Source organism: Elephas maximus, chromosome 8 (assembly GCF_024166365.1).
Source record: "Elephas maximus indicus isolate mEleMax1 chromosome 8, mEleMax1 primary haplotype, whole genome shotgun sequence".
NCBI lineage: Eukaryota > Metazoa > Chordata > Mammalia > Proboscidea > Elephantidae > Elephas > Elephas maximus.
Window position 1 is genome coordinate 83,188,846 of NC_064826.1, and position 27,658 is coordinate 83,216,503.

At 39.7% G+C, this 27,658-nt stretch overlaps 1 protein-coding gene across 2 annotated transcripts in view; it reads right to left on the minus strand.

Moving 5' to 3' along the window:
* Positions 1–27,658, minus strand: part of RAPGEF5 (Rap guanine nucleotide exchange factor 5) — a 271,965-nt gene that overhangs the window by 80,923 nt on the left and 163,384 nt on the right. The gene's annotated exons all lie outside the window — the stretch shown is intronic.

Genomic DNA, 27,658 nt, shown 5'->3' on the forward strand with positions numbered 1-27,658 from the left:
CAATAAGCAAACCATACTAAGTAGTTGTAGATACACATTCATTTACATCACAGCCTTACATTAAAAGGTGGGCTAAAAACGACCCATTCAGGGTTTTTCCCCCCCCAGGTTTCAGAGGGCCTTCAAATTTATCATGCACTTGTTTTGCCAGAGTAGAAGCAAAAATGGATCTCTAGTTAGAATCTCATCTAGCTGAAATTTGTATGTCATGGGTGAGTGCACTGACTTCCTTCATCTCAGTTCCTTTTAAAAACGGAGAGCAGGCTGAACAATCATTCATTTCTGCTCACACAGCTTCCACAGTCCCAGTGAGTGTGGCCGCTGACGTGGCACTGTCCGTGGGGAGGGCCTCACTGCTGACCCAGCAGGGTGAACTCAGGCTCTGAGTGATGAGTGCTTCCAGAGAGGTTAGTGTGAAATCCTCCCGGAGTGTGACACCAAGTCAGTGCAAGGGCAGCCCAGGGAAGAAAGAACAGGAAACGCGCATAAGAAAATCTAGCTTCTGTAGTTCTGATGATTTTGACAAAAGATTAAAGCAAAAAAAGTTGATTGCAAGTAGGCTTCACTTTAAAAAATGATGTCACTTCTTTTAAAAGTGAAACATGTCCTAGGATTTCTAATACGTTTCTCCTATCTAAAAAAAAAAAAAGAAACCCAACCCATTATCATCAAGCGGATTCCAACTCATAGCGACCCTATAAAAAAACAAAACAATCCAGTGCCATTGAGTCGATTCCAATTCATATAATTATAAAAGGTTAGTTTTCCTCAATGGACAAAAAGTACGATATTCATGGTGGAACAATTTGGAAAAGGACAGCAAGAATGACTGCAGAACTTGAAGAATGTAGTCAACGTTACTGAGTTGTACACGCAGAAATTATTTACATGGGGTATGTGTTGTTAAGTATATTTTCATGAGAAAAAAAAAAGTACTATATCCACTGCATCTTATTAGTCAGTGCCATAGACCTATCAGGGGTGTCAATGTATTTTATTCACCTTTCATAAGGATAAAAACCAAACCTGTTGCCATCTATTCCAAGTCATAGTAACCCTATAGGACAGAGAAGAACTGCCCCATAGGGTTTCCAAGGCCATTATCTTTATGGAAGCTGACTGCCACATCTTTCTCTTGTGGAACACCTGGTGGTTGTGAACCACCGACCTTTCAGTTAGCAGCTGAGTGCTTAACCACTGCACAACCAGGACTCCTCCTTCATAAGGATAAAAAACCCAAATCTGTTGCCTTCGAGTCGATTTCGACTCATAGCAACCCTATAAGACAGAGTAGAACTCCCCCATAGGATTTCCAAAGAGCACTGGAGGATTAGAACTGCTAATCTTTTGGTTAACAGCCGAGCTCTTAACCACTGGGCCACCTAATCTTGCCACAATTGCCAACAAATCAGTGACAGAAATTGGCATTTCAGTGCCTGGTGTCCTGATTCCTAAGACAATGTAGGCACTTAGTCAATTGAGTCTCCAGGATTTTCTTCACAACAAAAAATATTAGTCATTCTAAACAGTAATACAATTTTATGATCATTCTGTTTTAATCTTTTAGTGGCAAATAATTTTACTATGTAAAAATGATGTATTACATTTCAGCAAGGTCAGACACGCAGCTACTATGGCAATTAATGTTGGATACTCATTGTTAAACTCCCCAAGGACATCAGTGTGACTCTGGTAACATGAATACCAATGTGTAATTGCTATCTTTCATTTCTCCAAAGGGTTCTTTTGTTATCCATGTGGCTGGAGTGAAATAAAGTGGCTGGAAAGGGAGGCACATATTGACAAAAAAAAAAAAAAAAAAAAGGCAGACTGAGGGTCTGAGATACACGGATACACAGAGACCGACAAATAATTCAGTAAACAGTAGATACGAAATGACAAAAATCTTTCCCTGGTTTCCTCTAATAGTAAGCCAATATTCATTCTATATGAGTCTGCTGTCATCCTGAAGTACATTTTACATTCTACATGCACGTGATCTATGGCATTATTAACTTCCACGAATGACGCACATACATATGAATGGGAAAGGCCTCTCTAATGTCTGTGTAACTCACATGTATTACATGGCTGTGCACAGAGCGGCCACACTCTGCTGGGCAGGGGAAGAGCTGAATCATATTGATATACTATCAATAGCATCTTATGTCATTGGGATGGTTTCCATTTAGAAAATCTGTTAAAAAATAAAGAAGGTAAAAAGCAGAAAAATCAATGTAAAAAGGGAGATGTAAGTTACCTAAAATTGCCGTAAAAAGACAATAACCCAATATATTATACCTGGCTCTCAAGGAGGAAGGTGAAATTAATGTCTCCTGACCCATGTATCCTTAACTAATTACTCCTGCTAAAAAAGAGCAAAAGTACCACCACCAAGATGCAGCTCCTGTCTGGAGAGATGTGAAGGCCCAGGGGGACAGAAGTTGGCTGAATGGACATGGAACACAGGGTGGAGAGAAGGAATGTGCTGTCTCATTAGGGGTAGAGCAACTAGGAGTATATACCCACTGCCGTTGAGTCGATTCCGACTCATGGCGGCCCTATAGGACAGAACAGAACTGCCCCATAGAGTTTCCAAGGAGCGCCTGGCGGATTTGAACTGCTAACCTCTTAGTTAGCAGCTAGCTGTAGCACTTAACCACTATGCCACCAGGGTTTCCAACTAGGAGTGTACAGCAAGGTGTATATAAGGTTTTGTATGAGAGACTGACTTAATTTGTAAAATTTCACGTGAAGCACAATAAAAATTAAAAAAACAAAAACAAAAAAACAAAGTATATCCAACTGATTTAAAAAAAAAAAAAAGGTTCTAGGTATAAAACTCCATTCTGCTGCTTGCTGGGTTAAGAACAAAAGTATTAACAGAAATAATGATGGGAAATATGTTCAATGATGAATACTTCATAATGTAAAGCATTAAAATACTTAGTTCCTAATTTTTTACTCAACAAATAGTGAGGACCTCCTTTGGGAAGGCATTGTGTTGGACACTAAGTGGTAAGCCGAGATGAATGCCACAAGCTCCCTGACCTTAACTGATAATAGGCCCAATAACAACATATATATAGCTGGGTGAATACCTTAAAATGAGATGAATGTAAGAGACAATCCCAAAATAGAACCTATGGAATTTGATAATCAAAGATGACCATGAGTTGCTGAATGGACAGGAATGCCAATCAATCAGTCAGAAATTGTAGGAGGAGGACCTGGTTCTGGTGAGACTGATTAACCTGGTTTCAGAAATCTGATGTGCTCAGGAAATGTCCTATTGTAGATGCTTAGCAGGCAGTTAGAAATAAAGAACTAAATCCCTGGGAAAAGGTCAAGGAGAGAGACAAATTTATGAGTCATTCAAGTTTTGGGAGTAGATGAGATTGTTAAGGGGGAGCAGAAGAGAGAGGGAACCATGAAAACAAGAGAGATGGAAGAAAAATACAAAGAGGAGGGGAAGAGATAAAAAGAGTGTGTGGCAGACTCATGGAGAAAACCTACTTGTAGAGATTATGAAGACAAAAACCAAGACGAGCCAGAAGAAAACTTGGAGAGTTCTGTATCAGGAGGTTCAAGGAAGAAGCTCATCTGATGTGGTAAGGTTTACAAAGATGGCAAGTCTAAGAAAAAGTGATGATGAGATCATGTAAGGTCAGTGGGTGAGATGTTAAGTAACCACAAAACTTAAGGTGTGAATGAATGAGGAGGAAGTAGGCAGAGCCAAGAAAGATCACTTCCTAAGAATTTCTACTGCCTCGGAATTTCATTTTGAAGGGAAGGAGTCAGCATGAAAAGACTGTAAGACTGAGGGGGAGGAAACAAGGTGAGGGGGGGTTACTGAGAAGAGCTGACAGGATCAGAAATACAAGTGGAGAGGTTAGGTCAGAAAAGGAAAGATAATTCTTTTCAGAGAGGATAAAGGGTGTAAGAATGGGTGGAGATTTAAAAAATAAAAATAAGGGAACATGGAAGTTGAGATAGATCATGTGAGATGGCCTTCCAATCTTCTTATTAGAGTATAAATTGAGACCATCTTCTGGAAGGAGGGTGTTTGAGGTGAAGCTGGTGGCCGAAACGGAATGATATTATTGGAAAAGTGACCTCAGAGGGTACAACAGGGAATAAAAAGATTACTACCCCCCACCCAAAAAAGGATTGCCAGGCAGCAATGTAGACTTGGGCTAGAAAACACATTGATAGCTTAATGACTTGCTGCTGAAGTGCTCATAAACCTGAGAGGGGAATAGTGAATGATGAGGCACACCTAGGATAAGGGACTGGCAAAGTGGGAAGCAACTGAAGGTACCAGAGGAGAGAGAACTGGGGGTGACTATTAGCACCTCATGAAAACTGCTCATCAGTACATGGTGTCTGTCTGGTCAGGGAAACAAGTGAGCCAAGAAAGAAGCTGACAAACTGGGAAAACACAGAGGTGCTGAGGATAATTCCTCTCATGCGCTATAAGAGCAGGCTGAGTGGTGGAGGAGGAGGAAGGCTAAAGAGGCTTTGATCAAGGGGAATATCTGAGGTAAAGCAGTTCTGGTGGTGAAGACTGAGAAAAAGAAAAGGAGTCTTTGACATCCAGGAGATGGCCCAGCCTTCACAGCAAGGCCTTGGGGCTCTCCAGCTGAACATAAACAGTTTCACAGAATATCACCTCACACAAACCAAAGTCCTGTAAGTTCTTTCTAATGCCCTCCTACTTAGCGATACCACTTGTGGCTCCCTATGGTGTGAGGTCTCCGTGACTGCAATAAGTAATAAACCCAATTCATCCAGTAAGTGTGTTCCTGGTGGTCTCTGGCTAGAGGGCATTGACAAAAGTTATAAGATGCTACCTTGCTAGTGGTATGGAGTGGTGTGGGCATGGTGGTTATTGGTGTTAAGGATGAAAGGCATTTCCTTGTCAAGGAGATAAGAGTCATACACAGGAATGTTCCTGAGGGTGGTGGCAGAGGACAGGGCTCTGAAGATGGTGAGGTAGGAGCCAGATAGTAAAGCTACTGAGGAAAGTGTGAGAGCATGCTGGAGTAAAGGCAAGAGCAAGTAGCACAGGCGTCAGGAGAGAAGGGGCTTCTGCAGATGTAGCAATGGATGATAGGAAAGGTGCAGTGGGGGTCGGGGTGTATTTACAGAATGTACCATGCACTTTCATGCTGCCATGCCTTTGTCCATGGTGCTCAGCCCTGGCTTGAGCTCCTTTTAACCTCAGTAAGCATTAAAAAAAAAAAAAAAAAAAAAAAAATTTTTTTTTTAAGCATATCCCCCCAAATATATATACTTCAGCTCCTAGACCTACAGAGACCAGTCCCTTCCCATACCATCTTGAAGAGATGGTAGGAGAACAAGGAACTCCCAGTACCTGACCAGATGAATTCTTCACAGCTTTGTATATGGGTATGTTATTTGGGATGAGGATGGGGATAGGGATGGGAAATGAATGGGTATCATCAGCTGAAAGCTGGAGGATGACTGGTAAGAGAAAGGGGTTTGATCTCAGACTCACAGGACTGTTTGAACAGAGCCCCTCAGAATTATGAAAACCAAGGAGAGTTTCCAAACTTTCTGTTTCTCATCTCTGTTCCATTTTTGGGGTAAGTAGTTCTATTTCTTTCTTTTTATGGCTCCGCTGCTATGCTGCCTGAATGAATAACAGGAACAGCAGCTCCAACCAGTAGCTTTAGATTAACTTCTATTATCATGATCAGCTTTTGCACTTCCAAATCAAATTTGTAAATTTTCTTTCATTTATTAAAATGAAAGATATACTTAATTTTATTATGAAAATATCCATAGAGTAATAAAAACACTGAGTTTTAAAAAAGTCAGTTTCTGACTGTATTTATACTTTCATGTATCACCAGCACCAGCAAGAAAAAGTGATTACTAAGAGATTTCTCAGGGCTGCTGGAGATTTCTCAGTCACAACTGCTTGCTTGATTTTCCATTATCAGAGATAATGGAAAATACTCCTCTCCAAGTACTCACAGAAATAGCCACTGGCATTTTCCAGTCCATCGTGTCCCGGCTGTTCTAAGAAAATACACTCTTTTTTTTTTTAATTAAAGAAAAAATTTTTTAAATCATTAGGCGGCTTCCCAATGCCTCCAGCAATACAAGTGTTTGTGAACTTGAAACTGTACATACATAAATTTTCCCCCTTAAACTAGTGATACAGAAGGGATCTAGAATTCTGAATGTCTTCCCAACTGATATAAACCAGCGTTTCATTCTGAGGGAGCCCCTGAGAGCCCCGACAAGGACTGTTAGAAAGTCAAAATTATTTTGCTGGAATTGCTGTTATAACTTTTCCCAGCCATGAGAACAGTGAGAGGGCCCATTTTAAAAGCAACTGCTCCCGTGACAGGCCACAGGTTTACTGCTGAATGAGCCTGACATCTTGACCTTCCTCTTGGCAGTGAGATCCTGTAATGGTGAACATGATCCTGGTCAGGGAGGCGGCAGGGAATGGCTGAACACTCAGTGTAGTTGGAACTGGACAGAGAACTTGACTTAGGATATAACCTATTGCCACCAAGTGGATTCCAAGTCACAGTCACCCTATAGGACAGAGTAGAACTGCCCCATAGGGTTTCCAAGGCTGTAATCTTTATGGAAGCAGACTGCTACATCTTTAAGAAAATACATTCTTACAAGGGTCTTAACAGGGGGTTCATGGATGTGTTTTAGAGACTCAGAAAATATGCTGAGATAAAATAGAGCAGTAGAAAAATGTAGAACAAAATTCAAATACACAAAAAAAGACCAGGCTTACTGATTTGACAGAGACTAGAGGAACCCCTGAGACTACAGCCCCTGGACACCCTGCTAACTCAGAACTGAAGCCACTCCTGAAGTCCACCTTTCAGCCAAAGATTAGACAGGCCTATAAAATAAATAGTAACACACATAAGGAATGTGCTTCTTAGTTCAATCGAGTATGTGGGACCTAACAGGCAACACCTGTCCCAAAGCAAAGACAAGGTAGGAGGAGACAGGAAAACTAGATGAGTGGATACAGAGAACCCAGGATATAAAGGGAAAGGGGGAAAGTTCTGACACATTGAGGGGACTAAAACCAAAGTCACAAAACAATTTGTGTATAAATTTTTGAATGAGAAACTAATTTGCTCTGTAAACTTTCACCTGAAACCAAAACCTGTTGCCATCGAGTTAATTCTGACTCATAGCGACCCTACAGACAGAGAAGAACTGCTCTGTTGGGTTTCCAAGGAGCGGCTGGTGGATTCGAACTGCAAACCTTTAGGTTACCAGCCAAGCTCTTAACCACTGCGCCACCAGGGCTCCAAACTTTCACCAAAAGCACAATAACATTAAAAAATAAAAATAAAAGATTAGGAGAATTGAAACAGTAGTAGGTTATTTTAACTCTCTGAGCCACTCTACCTTGTGCGGGAGGGAGCTGTAGAATTACCCACGTAGTTCTAGAAAGGGGTGTTGAGATAAAGGAGGCTGATCTGATCATGGCCTAACTTAAGGAAGTGTTAACAAAGGTGACATAAGCTAATTCCCAAGCTGGAGCAGAAGCTGTCAGAGATATTATAGAGTCAATGAAGACTGTTCTTCACTGAGAGTGAGTACTGGACAAGATGGCCTCCACATCCTTCCCAACACTAAGATTCTAGAAGATTCAGCTGTCTTGATTCCACTTTTCTCACAGAAGCCCAAAGTTATTGGCTCTCCTAAGTAGAGAAAATGCACACAATTTAATGGTTAGGTATCTCTCTCATCTTGTTCTACAGAAATTCACACACAACTTAGCACATCAAACCACCAATGCCCGTATCTATTCTTGTACCGTAAATGTGGGTACAGCAAAATTGGAACACTTATCGGAAAAAAAAATCTCCTCTGGCCAAAACAATTTTGTCTGAGACCAACCTTCACAGAATTTGCTGACAATGTATCACATGATTCTTTTTTTCTCACCGAAAAAAGTAAACAGATCTTAAAAAAAAAAAAAAAAAACAGATTAAAGGAACATTGCTGGCAAGATAGAACTGATTAAGAAAGCACACTAAGAACAATTCAATATGCAGATTGTGTCAAGGTGAGCAGTTTAGATTTGCCAGGACCCAGGCACTACGAATACATCTCTGTACAGGCTACTCTGGCAGAAGATATTTAAGTAAAAATAATCTGTTCTTTATTTTTTACCCACACAATTGCAAATTAATAATTCAAATTAAAGCCTAGGTGGAATTAAAAGGATTCACTAGCTCAAAGCTTACAAAATCTAGGTGAAGTCTGACCTTTCATAGCTATGAGAGCAAACACAAAGTGGTCATGGAACTTGACCAAATTCCCACAGAAAACCAGTAACATGACTGGATTAAAAACTTCTGGCTGCTAGAATTGTTTTATTCCATCTTATTGCCTCTAAGCAATTATTATCACATAAAACAAGCTGTCTAAGGATCCTAAAACTAGGAATTTGATCCCGAGGCCAACTTCAGCTAGTAAACCTCTTGCAAAACAGAACAGGAAGAAATGAGAAGAGATTGTTAATACCTTAAATATAAAGTCAATCCTTCATCACAAGCATATTTAAATATACTGTAATAGCTTCATGGGTCAGTCGAGGTACTTACAGAAAAGGGAGGCCCATTCAGCTAGGGTTTTGAAAGTGCTTAATGAAGGGACTATTAACAGAGGATGGGTAGGTCTGAGATACCCATAGACTAGCAAAGCAGGAGATCTCAACTGCCCCTGTTTGAAGGAGGATGGGGTGCAGGGAAGAGTGAGTATAAGAGATCCCAGTGGGAGCTGGAGATTAAATGAGAGGCCACCGTGGAGGAGCTGCAGTCAACAAGGGGTGCCAGAACTACAGTAGGAAGCAGGATAGAGGTGGGAAGAAGTACCCTGACCTTTTCTGCAACTGCTCTCTGATCTCCTGCCAAGACCTCCTAAATGTTAAGTCCCATTCAAAGCAGAAGGGCAAGAGGTTCCAGGTGATTCAGTTCATGGGAGTCAGGACCAACAGCCTTAAACACCACTGACTAGCTACACCTAGTTTGCTTAATAATCTAAACATCTCACCAAGCTCACCTCCACCAGATCCCATGCCAGCAGCATGGTCCATCCATCTCTATTTCATGGATAATAACAATTCTTGAACAGTACAAAAGTTAAACTCAAACAGTGGCAGCCTTTCAAGGAAATTATGACTTGGATAAAATTAAGCAGATATCCACCAAACTGAAGACAGACCTGTCTGGGGTTCAAATCCTAGGCTTGCCACTGAAGTCTTTTGACCAAGTCTATAGTCTCTCTGAACATCAGTTTTCTTGCCTGTGAAATGGGATAAATCTGACCTTATAGACACAGTTATGAGTGCTGAACAGAGAGGAAGCCCTCAATAAATGGATGTAGAAAAACATACAAACTATAATGTAACTACATGACATCTAAGGAAATTGATACCAAAGAGTTCCAAAATTGGATTTATATCAGGGCTTTGCGATAATTTTGTTCGTATATGTGCGTAGATATCACCCGCATTAAAACACACACATTTTTTTAGTTGCATTGAGAACTGTTTTCCATGGCTCTGTATGCACCACTGAGTGCCAGAAGGCATCAGGGGATTTAATTACAAAGCTCATCAAACCTGGATAAAGAAAGCCCTTCAGCATGAGGAAAATGGGGGACGATGAGCTGGATAACTTTCATAGGTGTGCAGGGATGCTTCTCTCTGGCACTCACCTTACCCTGCAACCCTATGTCTCATTATCCCTAGAGATCAAAATCTAAAAGAAAAGAAGCAATGAAGTTCAGTTGTACCTGACTCTCAAATGAAAAAAAAAAAGAAAAAAAATTCAAGAATCAGTTAATGCCTATGACCCCTTAATTTTTCAGTGAGATTACTGATTATCTGCAAGGGAGTAGTTAGCAACTCTTGAGTGTCAGCACAATTAAAGTGTAAACAGGATAAACAAGTGGCAACAAACAAGGTATGAAGACAGCCATGACCACCTGAAGGCATGCATTGCTTTCTGCCAATCCTCTGTCCCCAATACGGTGGCTACTTCATTTTGATAAGATAACGTGAGTTATATACACTCGCCCTGCTTAGCAGCCCCGAAGAGAATATAAGAAGGGTCAATTGAGCTGAGAAATCAAGATTCTCTCAACCACTTAATGCAGACATGTGCTCTTCATCCAGCACCCTGGCTTGTCTGGACTCAAGGAGCCTAGGTCAAAGGGCACCTGGGCCACTTCACTGTGTGCACACAGACCGATGGGGGCCTATCTGGAGATAATTCAGAAAAAATGGGGACTCCTGTAGAAATCTAATTTAAGCATTTCCTAACAACTGAAAGATGAAAAGGAAAAAAAAAAACCTGTCAACTCCCAGGAACACTGGAGAACAACTCTGTGGTTGTCAATACTTTGCACATCTGAGTTCTCTCTGTCTGCAGCATCCACGCAGACTTTATTTGTACAATATGTTCACTACAGATTGTCATGCTGGGATTTGCAAAACTGAGATGACTTGGAAAATTTTATTCCGTAGCACTTATTTCCATCTCTCTTTATTACTGTATCTTGATGGCACTCTATATATAATGCATATTTTGCCTTAGATTAAAAACATACAAAAAAAACCTGAAACTCAAACCTTGCTTCCTAGAAGGGTTTTATAGAAAAAGTGCATCTTATGCAGAAATATCTTCTAGCTTCCAAGAAATCTCGAATTATTTAAAATGTGTGTGTGTGTTTGTGTGTGTGTGTAATAGAGAGGCAATGTTATTCTAAAGGGAAAATGCCAGTACAGACACCTTCCCCAAGCAGCCCAAAGACGGATGAAAAGCCAAGTTAAATTATGACTAGGATAAAGTTTCTACATTCTAGTTGCAGATATACTTGTCACTTGGGGTTTGAATAATTTATGGCAGCAGTTTTATAGATGCCTTTAAAATCTGAATAACGAGATGACAATATAGATTTTTAGGGTAGTACTTGTTTTTTTTTTTACTTGGTAACTAGCCCTGACTGGTTCCTATGACTTTGGCTTCTCCTCTTAAATTCCTCCCGCAGCATCTGAAACTCAATTGTGTTTAGAAATGCCTCCTAATTAAAGACCTAATTTATAAAACTGAAATCCTTTGGAAAAAAGCTAACTCTTAAATCTGAACAGATCCACCAAAAGTATTCTTCAAATTTAGAAAGGAGGTAAAGAAAGTATAAAATGATACTTAGAAAACAGGAGGGCTTCAAGTGAGGTACTCTGTAACTCCACATCTCTTTGTGTGTTTCCATGTGTGTGCCTAAGGGTGTGCAGGTGAATATGCTTGTGTGTGTATGTGTGTGTGTGTGTGTGTGCGTGTCGATGCAGGCATGTGTGACTTTAGAGACGGTAAAGCAGTAATAAAACGGGCAGCCTCAGTATGTATGCAAGTTATGGAATGAACAATTCCTAGTTACTGTAGCAACTGCTAGGTCACATGGCATGGGAGCAGGGAGATTATAAAACATTTTAAGTAAACACTCTTGTTTTTTCATGTTTTGTACATTCCTTGGTGTTTTTCAGAGAGGCGTGCCTTCAGTCTCTGCAGTAATCATTTCAAAAACTTCATTTCACAGTTTGAAACAAGATTGGGACAAAGCTAAGGCAATGTGTCCCCTTGGTGCATTGTACAGTTATGGAAAGTTGGTATTAAAATTGGTTAAGAGAACTTAAAGTGCAGTGGCATATTGCTAAAACTGTTTGAGAGACTTTAAAACAAAACAGGAGGCAAAAACAGGAGGCAAAAAGGAAGAAAGGAAGTTAAAATAAAATAAATTTTGGTTGCATAGTAATTGGTCCCCCCCCCTTTTTCTGGGGTGGGGGAGAGGTGTGGTAGGAAGAGAAGAATGGACTGAAAAAGAAATAGAAGTTTTTAAGTGATAATAAAGGCAACAACAACAAAAAAGTTCTTTTCTTGAATGTTAATGTATACTTGGGGTGCCAATGAGTCTCAAAATCCACATATACAAAGTTGCCCAGGTAAGATCCTTGCTTGGTAAATTGTAACTCATTAAAGTCTAAAAGATTGAGTCTGGTCTTTAATAAGTGTGAATTCTTCCAAGGGCCTGTCTGCAGTTACAAACCGACTATGGGGAATGAACCTCCCTATCTTTTCTGCTTGTCATTTCCAGGTAAATTCTCCTTGATAGGAAACCTTTCAAGCAGAACCTTAAACCTCCAATGAGTTAAACCATGGAGCTGGTACAACTTTGGATTTTTACAGATTGGGTTTGAATGCTTAAGCTTAGGAAGCATTTCAAATCACTTTTAATTGCCTCCCCTCTAGGATTCAGTCCCACAAACACTGAAAGCCTACCGCTAGACACTGGGAATCAAAATTCAAATAAAATATGGGGAATGCCCTCAAGGAGTAATTTTTTTATGAGAGGGAGATAGACATTTAAGAGAGACAAATTTGCATTCTTTAAAAAAAGCAGTGATTAATGAATCTAGCTAGTATAAATAACTGGGTCACTTTCTTGGTATTTCTAAGCGTCCAAGGCAATGAGATCTCATGTTTTCTAGTTTGTCACGATTTGGGAACTCCAGATCTCTATCTTCCTCAGGACATTCTGAATTCCGAAAAACAATTCCAAATATTTAATGACTTGACTTGGAATATGACTTTAATACCCTGACAGCAGAGACACTTCTAGTGGGATATGCTAGATCAGCCATCTGCCCCATATCAACACAATTTCACAAAGAATATATTTTTAGAAGTTATATCCACTGGAGTGTTTTTAGAATATAAAAGAACAGAATGATTCTTGGCATTGATAGGCATATTCAATCAAGAGTAAAAATGACTACTGCAAAGCTTTCCTGAGTAATCAATTGGTATCTATTACAAAAGGAGGCAACATTTTCTCAAAGAGAGTTTGACTCAAAAATATGGATGTTGCTGAATTTTGGGGGTATTCAAGTTAAGAAAGGCTATAAGCATGGAATTTTAGAGCTAGAAGAAATCTTAAATTATTAATGTAATTTTATAGATGAGAAAACTGAAGCTCAGAGAGGTAAACTGACACATTAAGTTTCTGCACTCAAAGAAAACCAAGGACTCAAGGAAGCAATTAGCCCAAAGAACTAATGGACCATAGGAACCACAGCCCCCACTAGCCTGAGACTGGAAGAGCTAGATGGTGCATGGCAACCACTACCAACTGCTCTGACTGGGATCACAACAGAAGGTCCTGGTCAGAGTGTGAAAAAAATGTTGAACAAAACTCAAATTCATAAAAAAGACCAGACTTACTGGTCCAACAGAGATTGGAGGAACCCTTTGGACTATGGCCCTTAGACATCCTTGGAGCTGAGGCCACTCCTGGAGATCACCTTTCAGCCAAATAATAGACAGGCCTATAAAATAGATAACAACACCTGCGAGGAAAGTAGCCCTTATGACAATCATCTATATGACACCAAAAGGGCAACATCTGCCCAAAAGCAAAGATGAGAAGGCAGAAAAGGGCAGGAAAACCAGACAAATGGAAACGGGAAACTAGGACTGTAATGGAGAGAGTGCTGACACATTGCGGGGGCGGGGGATTGCAATCAATGTCACTGAACAATTTGTATATGAATTACTGAATGAGAAACTAATCTGCTCCATAAAATCTTCACCTAAAGCACAATAAAATGTCCAAACAAACAAACAAAAAATCCCCCAAATCTCTATATTCAACATTTTTATCTTAGGAGGAAGTTTGTTAACAGAATCTCAACCCCTCCAAAATAAAACGGATTTTTTTCTCTAGTAACAAAACAGTAAATGAAGAAAACTTATTCATGTGATAGCTAATCAAGAAATCTTACTTTCACATTACAAAAATAAATTCCAGGTGTATTAAGGACCTGAATGAAAAGTGCAATTGTAGAAGAAATAGAATATCTGGTCACAGAATGGGGAAGGGCTTTCTAATTTTAAAGACAATTTTTTAAATTAAAAAAAAAAAAAAAAAGTTTTGCTCATTTATGTATAAAAAACTGGGGAAAATTATATGCAACAAATATGACAAAGGTTTCTATCCTCAATATATAAAGAGCTTATCCAAATCAATGAGAAAAACCCCAACGAAAGAATGGACAATAGAGGCAAATGGATAATTTATAGAAGAGAAATGGGTTGACATACAGCTGATCAAATATTCAGCCTCATTAGTAAGGAAGTGTAAATTTTAACAAGATAATAATTTTCCACTATCAAATTGACAAAGACATATAGTTTCTCCTAATAAAAATCATAATACTCAGGAAGAAGGTGAGGGTGAGGCCATTACAAAACAAATACTTTCATGGAGAGCTGGTGTAAGTGAAAACTGGCACACACTTTATGGACAGTAATGAGCAAAAAACATAGGAGCTTAACACGGTTCATACTTGTAAGAAGTAATTACTCTGCTAAGAATTTATGTTTCAGAACTATAAACCTAGGTAAAAGTTTTTATACAGAAATGAACATGACAGGTCATTTACAACAACAAAATTCTTGAAAACATATTTGCCCCCAAATAAAGGGATGGTTAAGTGAAATACGCTATGAAAACAGTGAGAAAGCCTCATGACGTATATGCTGGGCAGAGTGAAGATGGGGTAGAGGGAAAGATAGTGGTTATCACTATTTTCTTTCCTTTCTTTCTTCTAGCATTCTATTTATAAATTCTCTACAAAGGTAGGTATTGTTTTTACAATTAATAAAACAATTTTAAACAATAACAAAAAATCTTTAACATAAATGTGCTATAAATTCCAGCCACCTGTCTGAAACCTCGTTCCTTCTTTTCGAAAACAAATTCAATCAGTAAAACAGGTCAAGAACTATATATAATATAATAAACATTTAAAAAAAATAATTTTGCAGGTAGAAAATGAGGAAAGGGGATGGTCAACTCCAACAATATGTAACTTTCTTTAGATTGGAGATTTAAATTGTGACTTGTGCCCAGACTTGGTCATAACCCAGCTAGTATAAAAAATTTTTTTATACTAGCTGGGTTATGACCAAGGCGATGTTTAATTTAGCAAATGCCTCACAGAATGTGAGGAAACAATTACCTTATTCAAAATGAAACCCTTTTCTGGTTCTCTTCTGTCTGCTTATTACCCTTCTTTACTCTCTTGTCTGTATTTTCTCAACTCTCTCCCCAGCTAAATGATGGGTGCCTTTGGGATTCACATCACATCTTGATCACTTTTGTTTCTGTTCTATTTCATGTGATGCCTGGTTCGTAAGTACTCTATGAACGTTTTAATAAATGAATAAATTAATCTTAGCTTGATCTTTTGAAAATCTGCTCTACATAGGAAAAGAAGGTTTTACTGATGTTAACAATTACTTAGGTGGTCAACAAAGTCATCTTTATGTATCCTTAAAGGACCACCACAAGTGGCAGTGAGCTAAATAGCTATTTGGTTATCTCCAGTCTTAATCTAGTATGACTTTCTAATCATCTCTATGAGCTCAGTCATGAGAAGTCTGAAGTAAGCTGCTAATGGTGAGGAAACACAGTGTTGAACCTGATGAAGGCTGATGATGGTCTCTTTTTTGAAGACCTTGGAAACCCTGGTGGTTAAGACTTTGGCTGCTAACCAAAAAGTCGGCAGTTCGAATCTACCAGGCGCTCCTTGGAAACCTTATGGGGCAGTTCTACTCTGTCCTATAGGGTTGCTATGAGTTGGGATTGACTTGACGGCCACGGGTTTTGGTGCAATTAGGTAAGTGACCGGATTTCTCAGCTGTAGCTCCCCACATTCAGGTTAGGAATAATTCAGTCCACTCTGGCTCTTCCACTGGCCGATCCAAATGCCAAGTGCTACGCAACTATGGCTTTCTTCCTAGGGTCTTCCAGACTGAGGATGAGTGAATATTGCCACTGTCTACTTATCACTCAGAAGGAAAAGACACCATTCCTGGCTTCTCCATTCTGGATTGGAGCAGTCTCAAATCTAAGATGTGGGCTAAAGTGGAACCAATAAGACACTTTGACTACATTCTTTGAGAAGATTCTGAAGTACATAGTGTAAGGAAAAGTACAAACTGAAAATAGGCTTTGATACTCCCTGTTAAGGAAAGGGTTCCCCCTCTTGCAGAATTCACTTTAGATAACCTGTAATTGCAAATTCTTTGTCTCTTTGACAAGTTTGTAAATCTAAGAGGTATTCTCAAAGATCTGGCAGCTACCTCTTTGAAATGTAACTTCCAGTGAGCCTCCCCTACCTTTCAGTTTCCTGGAAGGAGATTAGCATAACTTTAGGCATCCTGCCATAAAGACACTGGAAAATTAGCAATTTTATCTTAAAGAAGAATGTAATGAATTGTATCCACTTTTTCTGTCTTTGCAATCTCTTTAGCTATTGCCAGTGATGCATTACATTCTGGTTTAATGCTTATGTAATAATAAAACTTTTCTTTCTCTTCTATTTTTATGAAGAAGTTTTCTGGGTTGGAGTAGATTTTGTTTCTAATAACTTTTCCCCAACAACAGCCAGATGTGGGACATAAAAGTAGAAGTCAGAGCTACTAGGTTCCTGGCATCCTAGCTCTAAATGCCTTCACAGATGTGCACATGAATACTGCCATCACTAAGATACAAAAATGACAAATAGCAGAGGGTGGGGCAGAAAGAAATAAGCAACTGCAACTGTTCCATATACCTAGAGTCACTCTCTGATCTTTCTTAATAAGGGTTTTTCCAGGGTGTGGTGAACTTTTCTCAGGTCTGTGCAGAGCTCCTCCATATGCCAAGATTATGAGTAATACTGAAGGACAGGAATTTGAGACTTACTGACTTGGGACGGAAATGGAATCTACTTAAAATTGAGATAAAGGTCAGGTGTGATTGCCAAAATACAATGGAAATGGCATTTAATAGTTCAACAAGTCATAAAATGTTTCTGTCAACAAGCATCTGGCATTCAAATATACTCTCCAGAAGACAATCAGAATAGAATTGGCTCCATTTTAGTTTGTTCCAACATTTCTTCTCCTGGATTTTAAGGGTTAGTCAGAATCCTGCCTCATCCAGGCTCAAAATCTTCCCTTCACCACCTCCCTGGTTTATCCCTCAATCTTCAACTTGTAGGTACAGTTACCACCATCTTGGGCCAGATGTGGTTCCTCTATTTCTCTGCCATTTTATATTTGGCAATTTTACTCACTTAAATCTTTTAAAATTTCAGTTATCCATATTATTAGAGGAGACAGTGTTATCATCATGGCTTCAATTACCTTCTCCTCTTCCATATAGTTACATTTATACGTTTATTGTTTTTAATACTCAGATAATTTTTAGACATGCTTCCCAATGGGTGTTTACTAAGAAGCCCCCAAAGCACATGCTGACAAAATTGTGCTCTCGGGCTTGCTATATTAATTTTCCAGTGGGGTCGCTGTTAGTAAGGAGAGGAAAAGCAGTTCAATGGAAACGTCTTATTGGGGCAAGTGTCATTTCAGGTTAGCTTCTCTTTAAACCAGTTGCCATCAAGTTGACTTTGACTCATCGCCACCCCGTGTGTATCAGGGATAGGATTGTGCACCATAGGATTTTTTTTTTTTTTAATTTTTATTGTGCTTTAAGTTTACAAACAAGTCAGTCTCTCATACAAAAATTTATATACATCTTGCTATATACCCCTAGTTGCTCTCCCCCTAATGAGACAACACACTCCCTCTCTCCACCCTCTATTTTCGTATCCATTCAGCCAGCTTCTGAGCCCTTCTGCCTTCTCATCTCCCCTCTAGACAGGAGCTGCCCACAAAGTCTCATGTGTCTACTTGATCCAAGAAGCTCACTCCTCATCAGTATCATTTTCTATTCCATAGTCCCCTCCAATCCCTGTCTGAAGAGTTGGCTTTGGGAATGGTGTCTGTCTTGGGCTAACAGAAGGTCTGGGGCTCATGACCTCTAGGGTCCTTCTAGTCTCAGTCAGACCATTAAGTCTGGTCTTACTACGTGAATTTGAGGTCCGCATCCCACTGCTCTCCTGCTCCCTCAGGGGTTGTCTGTTGCGTTCTCTGTCAGGGAAGTCATCGGTTGTAGTCCGGCACCATCTACTTCTTCTGGTCTCAGGCTAATGTAGTCTCTAATTTATGTGGCCCTTTCTGTCTCTTGGGCTCATAATTACCTTGTGTCTTTGGTGTTCTTCATTCTCCTTTGATCCAGGTGGGTTGAGACCAATTGATGCATCTTAGATGGCCGCTTGCTAGCGTTTAAGACCCCAGATGCCACTCTCCAAAGTGGGATGCAGAATGTTTTCTTAATAGACTTTATTGTGCTAATTGACCTATAAAAAAAAAAAAAAAACAACCCACTGCCGTCGAGTGGATTCCGACTCATAGCGACCCTATAGGACAGAGTAGAACTGCCCCGTAGAGTTTCCAAGGAGCGCCTGGTGGATTCAAACTGCCGACCTTTTGGTTAGCAGCCATAGCACTTAACCACCACTACGCCACAAGGGTTTTATATTGACCTATACGTCCCCTGAAACCATAGTCCCCAAACCCCTGCCCCTGCTATGCTGGCCTTTGAAGAGTTCAGTTTATTCTTTGCTTTTGGTTTTTTTTTTTTTTTGGTTTAGTCCAATTGTGCTGACCTCGCCTATATTGTGTGTTGTCTTTTCCTTCACCTAAAAGAGTTCCTGTCTACTATCAAATTCCCCCCCTCCCCACTCTCGTAACTGTCAAAGAGTATTTTCTTCTCTATTTAAACTATTTCTCAAGTTCTTATAATAGCGGTCTCATATGATAGCTGTCCTTTTGCAACTAATTTAACTCAGAATAATGCCTTCCAGATTCTTCCATGTTATGAAATGTTTCATGGATTCATCATTGTTCTTTATCGATGTGTAGCATTCCATTGTGTGAATACAGCATAATTTATTTATCCATTCATCCGCTGATGGGCACCTTGGTTGCTTCCATCTTTTTGCTATCGTAAACAGTGCTGCAACGAACATGCATGTGCATGTATCTGTTTGTGTAAAGGCTCTTATCCACAGGATTTTTTTTTTTTGAACATTTTATTGAGCTTTAGGTCAAAGTTATGCAGCAAATTAATTTCCTATTCAATAATTCATATTCAAATTGTTCTGTGACATTGGTTGCAATTCCTGCAATGTGTTAGCACTCTCCACATTTCCACCCTGGGTTCCCTGTCTCCATTTGTCTGGTTTCCCTGTCCCTCTCTAACTTCTCATCTTTGCTTTTGGGCAAATGTTGCCCTTTCGGTCTCATGTATTTGATTACTTTAAGGAGCACATTCCTCATGGGTGTTGTTTATTTTATAGGCTGGTCCATTATTTCGACGGCACTGGGGTATGGGTTTGGGTCCATTATTTGGTTGAAAGGTGACCTTTGAGAGTGGCTTCAGTTCCAGGTTAGAAGGGTGTCTTAGGGCTATAGTTTTGGGGGGTTCCTCCACTCTCTATGAGACTAAAAGTCTGGTCTTTTTATGACTTTGAATTTTCTTCTGTATTTTTTCCACACATTAACGGGGACCTTCTATTGTGATCGTGGTCAGATCGGTCTGTAGTGGTTGCCGGGCATCATCTAGTTCTGTTCTCAGGCCAGAGAAGGCTGTGGTTCATGTGGTCCATTAGTTCTTTGGACTAATTGCTTCCTTCAGTGTTTGGTTTTCTTCACTCTCCTTTTCTCCACACAGGAAGAGACCAATAGTTGTATCTTAGATGGCTGCTTGCAAGCTTTTAAGACCTCAGAAGTTACTCACTAAACTAGGATGTAGAACATTATCTTTATGAACTGTGTTATGCCAATTGTCCTAGATGTCCCGAGACTATGATCCTGAGCCTTCAAGCCCAATAATCCAGTCCCATGAGGCATGTGGTTAGGTCTAAGAAGTTTTCATAACCGTGCCTCCTATGTGCTCTACTGTATATATGAATATACATTCAGCACATACAAATATGTATACAGAAACATCCATAACTGTACCTACATATGCACACAGGTGTACTTCTGTGAGACCTCCCGTAGCTATTTAACATACATATCTAGCTATATCTCCACAAGTTTTTGTTTGATATTACTGTTGTTGCAGGATTGTATAACCAAAAAAAAAACCCATTGCCGTCGAGTCAATTCTGACTCATAGCGACCCTATAGGACAGAGTAGAACTGCCCCATAGAGTTTCCATGGAGCGCCCGGCAGGTTTGAACTGCTGACCCTTTGGTTAGCAGCCGTAGCACTTAGCCACTACACCACCAGGGTTTCCACAGGATTGTATGTCTTATAGTATTTACCACAGTTACCCTTTACTCTTGTGTAGCTCTCAGTGTCTTTGCTTTCATCATGTTGTGCTGACTTCCCCCATATTGTATACTGCCTTTCCCTCCACCAGATTTAACACCTGTCAACCATCTAGTTAGTGATTCTCCCTCCCTGTCGCTCCCATCCCTGGAAACCATCAAAGAATGTTTCTTTCTGTGTGTAAACCTTTTCTTGACTTTTTATAATAGTGGTCTTATATAATATTCGACCTTTTGTGACTGATTTATTTTACTCAGCATAATGTCCTCCAGATTCATCCATGTTGTGAGATGTTTTACAAGTTCATCATTATTCTTCATTGTTTTTCAGTATTCCACTGTATGTATGCACCACAGTTTGTTTACCCATTCATCCAGCAATGGACACTTAGGTTGCTTTCATCTTTTTGCTATTGTGAATAATCCTGCAATGAACATGGGTATACATATGTCTATTCATGTCACAGCTCTTATTTCTCTAGGATATATATGTAGAAGTGGAATTGCTATATCATATGGTATTTCTATTTCTAGCTTTTTAAAGAAGTGCCATACCATTTTTCATAGTGGTTGTATCATTTTACACTCCACTAGCAGTGTAGAGGGTCGCTATGAGTCGGAATTGACCTGATGGCAAAGGGTTTGGTTTGGTTTTTGGTTAGCAGTATATAAGAGTTCCAATCTCCCCACAACCTTGTCAGCACTTGCTGTCTTCTGTTTTTCTGATCAGTGGTATTATTGCTGGGGTGAAAGAGTATCTCACTGTAGTTTTGATTTGGATCTCTAATGGCTAATGACAGAGAGAATCTCTTCATGTTTGTTAGCTGCCTAATGTCTTCTGTGGTGAATTGTCTGTTCATGTCCTTTGTTCATTTTTTAATTGGATTGTTTGTCTTTTTTGTGGTTGAGGTGTTGTCGTTTTCTATAAATTTTAGATTAGACCCTTGTCAGATATGTCGTCAAAATTTTTTTCCCCAGTCTGTAGGTTCTCTTTTTACTCTTTTGGAGAATTCTTCTGATGAGCATAAGTGAGGCCGGCAGAACGTCCACCATCTTGAATAAGCAAGGGATGGTGCCTGACATCTTCTGTTGTATAGGAATTAACTCCCTGCATTTAAGCTATCTCCCCTTTAGGTAGTATAGGAACCCCTGCCTTTAGGATATCTCCTTATTTAGGCATACTTCCCGTTCTGGCTCAGTTCAGAAAAAACAAGAGATTGTGGTCTCAAAATCAGTTGAAATTGGTCCTGAACCAGGTCTGGCCTGCCTGACATGCTTAGTCCCAGATGACTGTGTCCTTTGGATGACCTATTGAAGTGAGAGGCCGAAATACACACCCGCCCCCGGTTCGTTTTGCCCCAGAAGTGGGCAAAATGCCATCTTTGTGGCCCACCTTTCAGGCTGAGCAGGCACAGAAGTTGGACCGCCCCAAGAACACCACCTTTATGGGCCAAACCAATCAGCAAGCTGGCTCCACCTTGAGGCATCCCTGAAGGCTCAATTTACTTTACCCATATAAACCCCCTGAGCTATGGTTCAGGGGGCCACCTTGGTGACCTGAGTCCTGGTATGCTCCTTTACTTGGCCAACTAAATAAAGCTTCTTCTTTCGCTTTCACTCCCTTCCTGTCTTCTTAACTGCACTGAGCACACCCGGATGTGTCCGGTTACATAAGTATTTGATTTTTAGAGGTCACACTTATCTAGCTATCTTCTGCGGTTAGTGCATTTTTAGTTATGTTTGATAGCCTATTCATGCCATAAATTAGGACCCTTAGCTTTGTCTCTATGTTTTCTTCCACCATCGGATTTTTAATGGCTGATTTTTTGGAAGTAGATCACGAGGCCATCCTTCTGAGATGCCTCTGGGTGGACTCGAACTTCCAGCCTTTCCATTAGCAGCTGAGCACATTACCTGTTTGTACCACCCAGGGGCTCCAACTTCACTTTAGGGCCCCATAGAATATAGCTATAGAAACACAACACAAAGTTGTCAAAAAAAACTAAAAATAGACATCTTACTTTGATTTCAAGGATTTTCTCTTACAAGCCCAAAATTAAAAGCCTGATCCAAACTGAAAAACTACACCCATTCCTCAGTTATCAACGTGGTTAAGCTCCAAAGCCCAGGCAGTTAAGCAAAAGTAGGCCTTACGCAAAAATTAAGTATTTATCTTCTGTTTTTAGACCGTTTACCTTTTTTTTTTTTATAGAAAATATGATCACATAAATAATAACTGCTAAGATCAGTGTAACAAGTCCAGTTATGGATTATTCCTTTGCGGAGAAGAAGGCTTGGATGAGACAAAGCTGGATAAAGCTGGATTGTGTGGCTGGAGGGTCCAAGGCTTAACCACTTCATCATCTTTCTATGCTGGATCAGAGCTTCCCTCAAGGAGCTGCCTCCAGGGCTCCACACCCATCTCTCCAAGACCAACATTCAAAATCCCAGAGCCTGCTCTGCCCTTGGGGCCTGGTGAGTCACCTTGGCTTATGGTTTCCTGCTAAGGCACTGGGAACCTGACTGTACACTGGCCCTACTGAGGCAGAAGGCTTCAGGCCCAGTTCAGCTCACTTTGGGTGTCATTAAACTTGCATGCACTTCTTTCAAACACCCTCTCCATTTTCTCTTTCTTTTCTCCCTTCCCACCCAACAGCACTTTTGAGCTGCAGGGGCTCAGGCCACATAGGAGCTGGGAACCCAGAACAGGTGCCAGCAGGCTCTGTGCTGCCGGAGCATCCCCCTGGAGGCGGTGGCCGGAGGAGGTGAGCCCCACAGGGCAGCTTCTGGAAGCATGTTGCTGCCCTACCTACTGCCTCATTAATGCCAAAACAGTTGGATAGACAATAGGTTGTAAATGAGAAATGTCAATAGGTCGTAAATGTGAAATGTCCCCATGAGGAGTAGGTGTATTGACTTGTCAGTTGCTTTTTTTTTTTTTACCAGGAAATGCTAACTTTTCAGCAACATTGTCAGTTTGTCTTTTTTTTGGCTTAAAAAGGGTAGTCAATAACAAACTCATGACCTGGTGATTTAATGAGAAATATTGTGTGCTTCTTTAATTTTAATTTCAGGAGGTCTCATAACTAAGAATGGGTAAAAGACCAAATTTTCAGGAGTTACTTTTTTAATGCTAACTTAAGCATTAAGTACTTTGTCACCATGGAAACTTACACTGTATCAAAGCTTCTGTAAAATTTCTAGGCCTTGGGAGCATTTTTTTTTCTTCATGCAGGGAGATGAGCACCTCTCTAATTTGCAAATTGTTTATCAAACTATAGAGTAATCAAATATTGTGTTATTGTTTTGAGCAAATTCAAAGGTACATTTCTTTTACAATTGTAACTAGCCTACTTTTAGCCAGTTGTTTTTTAGAAACAAAACAATCTCCCTGCGTACCTAAAGATGAACAGCTCGAAATAAACCTTGTTTTAATTTCTTTGTGTTTTGATTATTTTTTACAAAGGGATAAAAGCAGTGAAACTGCATTACAACTTCCCCTAACAAACCTAAAGATCGCCAGTAATTACTGTCATTATGAATGATTTTCTGCTTCTGACTTACAGAGGCTAAAAGGTATCTTACCTAGACTTCCCAAGAAAATGCTCAGTTGAAATACTTTAACATTTGTTTATAATTAATAAACTTATAACAGAACAAATCCATCACAGTATTTTTTTTTTTACTTTTTTAGAAAAAACTGTTTATAGTCCTATTAAGCAGATGCCAGTTTTCTTACCTGAAGAATCAAGGTACATGATGTCTAAAATTCCTTGAAAAATAATCTATCATTGCAGCCCCCCAATTTGCAATAACAGTCAGTTCACTGAACAGGGAGAAAGTGGTAGCATCAACTATAAAATTCAGTTTTGGATTTTATTATGCATTACACCATTTGGGAATCATTAGAATTCTTTATTCACAAGAATATCAACATAAAACTTATTCTACCTCTATAAATCTGAGCCAAGGCAAAATTAGGGAATGTTGAAGAATCATTCACATAAAGTACACACTCTCCCCTCTTTGATGGCACAGGGCCAAATTTTATCTCGACACATTCTCCCTCTACCCCCATCTTTCAGGTCACCAAGATTTGCTCATGTATCTCATTACATTTTTACGGGCCTCCTTATAAATCCCTACCCCAAAACCACTTCCTGCCACTTAATTGTCTTTCTATCACCATTGTTCTTCCACCATGCATTTCTTGGAGCTTGAGGAATCCTAAACTTTTATTCTAACTCACCTGGCTTCAGTCATGCCCAGCCATTCCTGGAACCTGAACAAAGACGGCATTTACAAGGGTTTGTTAAAAGCTGTTGAGCCTGGTTCTCTTAATTATGTACAAATGTACAGTAGATACATGTCATCTTATCTTCCTTTTTTTTTTTAATGCAGGAGGGAAGGATTGGGAAAAAACACACACACAGGAAAAGCTACTCCAGGTAAACCTAAGTGCTGCAGCAATGGCTTCTACAGACCAAAGCAATAGGTCCTTTTTGCTTCAGTAATGGAGTAGATATTTAAAAAAAAAAAAAATTCAAAGGCAAATTTTTATGTAATGAGAAATAAGAACATAGTTGTGTTTTAAGTAAAATATGGGTATTTAACATTATTAAGTAAAATATGGCTATTTAACATGACTTATTAGAAAAATATGTACTGTACACTTGTCCAGTCCGTTATGTTCTGTTATGATATTTTCAGCAATCTTCTATTTTTGTTATCTTAAAACAACATTGAGGGCAGCTGGATGCCAGATGGAATTTTTTCCTTTCCACCCACTTCCCATTGCAAAAGGAAAAGAGGTTCTTTGCATCCTACGTGGAAACCTTTTATAAATTTTCTTCATCTTTATCAACTGAAGTATCTGAATCACTCAGAAATGACCAAATTTTGGCTTAATCAATATGAGGCAAATATCACATAACAGAGTGAACATCCATGTCTGCGTATTCTTTATTAACAAAACTATTCATATTTTGTGTGTGCTCAAAATTCATTTCTAAAAAAAAAACCTGGACTAAATCAAAGTCAACCTTTTAAGGAAAAGTCATAATACAATAGTATATTTTAGGGTAAAGTAATAAATACATAGAATGAGCTGTAACTTGTTCTATCTTTACTGGAGCTGAAGTCCCTATACTTCAGCTCCTCCCATCAGACTCTCACTGCTTCAGGAGAAACCGACAGAGAGGACTGGGAGGAAAGAAGTCAGACCTTTGAAAGGAGTGAGCCTGACCCATTCTTCAAATCCATTCCCACACTGCAGCCAAAGGAATCTTAAAAATTCACATATAATCATCTTTCTCTCTCTTGCTTAAATTCCTCACAAGAGCTCAATGTTGCTCTTAGGAGAAAACACACAGTCTTTGGCTAAGCCTGCAAGGCCCAGCATGTGTGAACTCCTGCGCTTCTCCCACTTCACTCTTTCCTTCTCTCCCGCATGCCTATACTCCAGCCTCTCTGTACTCCTTCCAGAGCACCAGGCCCTTCACATCCTCTGCCTTCATGCTTGTCGCTCCTCACTTCTCCCAGTAGCTCTCCTGACCCTTCAAATCCTGCCTCTTCCTCAGGAAAATGTGTTTCTCCCTAGACAACTTGAGGTCCCTGAGACAAGCTTGCATAGTGCCAACATGCCACTTGCCATATGGGTAACTGTTAAACCAGTGTTTGAATTTCTTGTAGAAGGGTAGCTCCAGGAGGGTACTGGGAAGGGCACTGGCATAGGAGGACAGTCCCAGGGAACTGAGGCATGCTGTAAATTGATTGGTATAAGAGACTCCCCTTTCTCCTGTTATTTCAGAATTCACTTTCTACAACTTGTAATTGTAAATTCTTTCTTTGTCTCTTGTAAAGTATGTAAATCTAAGACATATCCTCAAGGATCTGGCAGCTACCTCTCGGAAATGTAACTTCAGTTGATACTCCCCAACCTTCTGCTTTGCTGGAAGGAGATTAGCATTACCTCAGGTAGGCCAGCCCCAAATTGCAAAGCTACCTCCTGCCATACAGATACTAGAAAATTAGCAATATTATCTTGCAAATAGAATGTAATGGGGTATATCTGCTTAGCTATATAATGGTTAAGATTCCTTCCTGTCTTTGCAATCTCTTCAGTGGATTGCCTGTGATAAGTTTAATGCTTATTCAATGACAAAACTTTCTTTTTCTTCCATTTTTGTGGACAGGTTTTCTGGGTTGAAAGTAGATTGTTTTTCTAGTAACTTACAGGCAACGCTATGTCTCTCTACTCCTTGGTATCTCTTAATGTTTTCTCTTTATTCCCCCCCCCTCCGTGGTCCAGTAGTACACAGATGTCATGAAGAACTGTCCATCTGTCTGTTCATCTTGCTTTTCGTCCCCACAGCATCCACTATAAACCCAAGTAAACCAAAACCACCAAAGATTCACTGAGTGTTGCCCAATCTACAGTCTACCAGATATCAACTGCTGTTATATTAATGCAGAGCAGGGCTTGATGGGGGTGGAGAAGGAAAAAGTATAAGGTCCTCAGGGATCTGGAGTGAGATATACCACTGAGGAGGGCAAAAAGAAAGATCTATTTTTCAAATACCTCGGTTTAATGCTTTCCCAAACATGATAAAGATGGTAGGCTATGTATTTTAATTTTCAAGTATAAGAACCTGATAAACCTAGGGTACAGCATCTGGTTTGGCAGGAAATAAAAGGTCCTTTGATAACATGAGTTTGGTAACTCAAACTTACTGGACCAGTGCCAATTTTCTTAATTGGGCTTTTTAAAATAAACTTGAATATTCTCAGAAAAATAAACAAATAGCATAATGACAAATCCGTCTCTCCTTAAAAATGCTGAAACTAATTCTAAAAAATGTCGGGACTTGCAATGAGCTTCTTACAAGAACTAAAAATACACCTAATGAGCAGATGGTCCCACCAGACAGCAAGGGCTCATCACTAACGTTCACTGGCAGCCTTGGTGCCATTTTTCTGGAGGGGAAAAAGAAAGAAAAATAGGATTCAAAGAGCATGGGTAGTGAACTAAACTTGTAAACCTCACTTTTGAATAAATGAGAACACGGATTGCTTCAGTTGTGAACTGTGTTTACCAGACGTATTTCCCTCTCACTGAACTCTGTGAAATTATTTAGGTACTTCATTAAATGCTGTCTTGAATAGCTACTTGTTTTCCATGTGGAAGTTCTTTTCTCAGCTAGACTGTAAACATCTTGGAGGCAAGATCTATCTTCTACCACTTTCATATTACCCTGTGGCCATATGAATCTTTATTAAAAATTGACTAAAATGACTCATTCAAGGAAGCCCTAATTCACATGAAAAGGTACTTTAGAACCAAACCA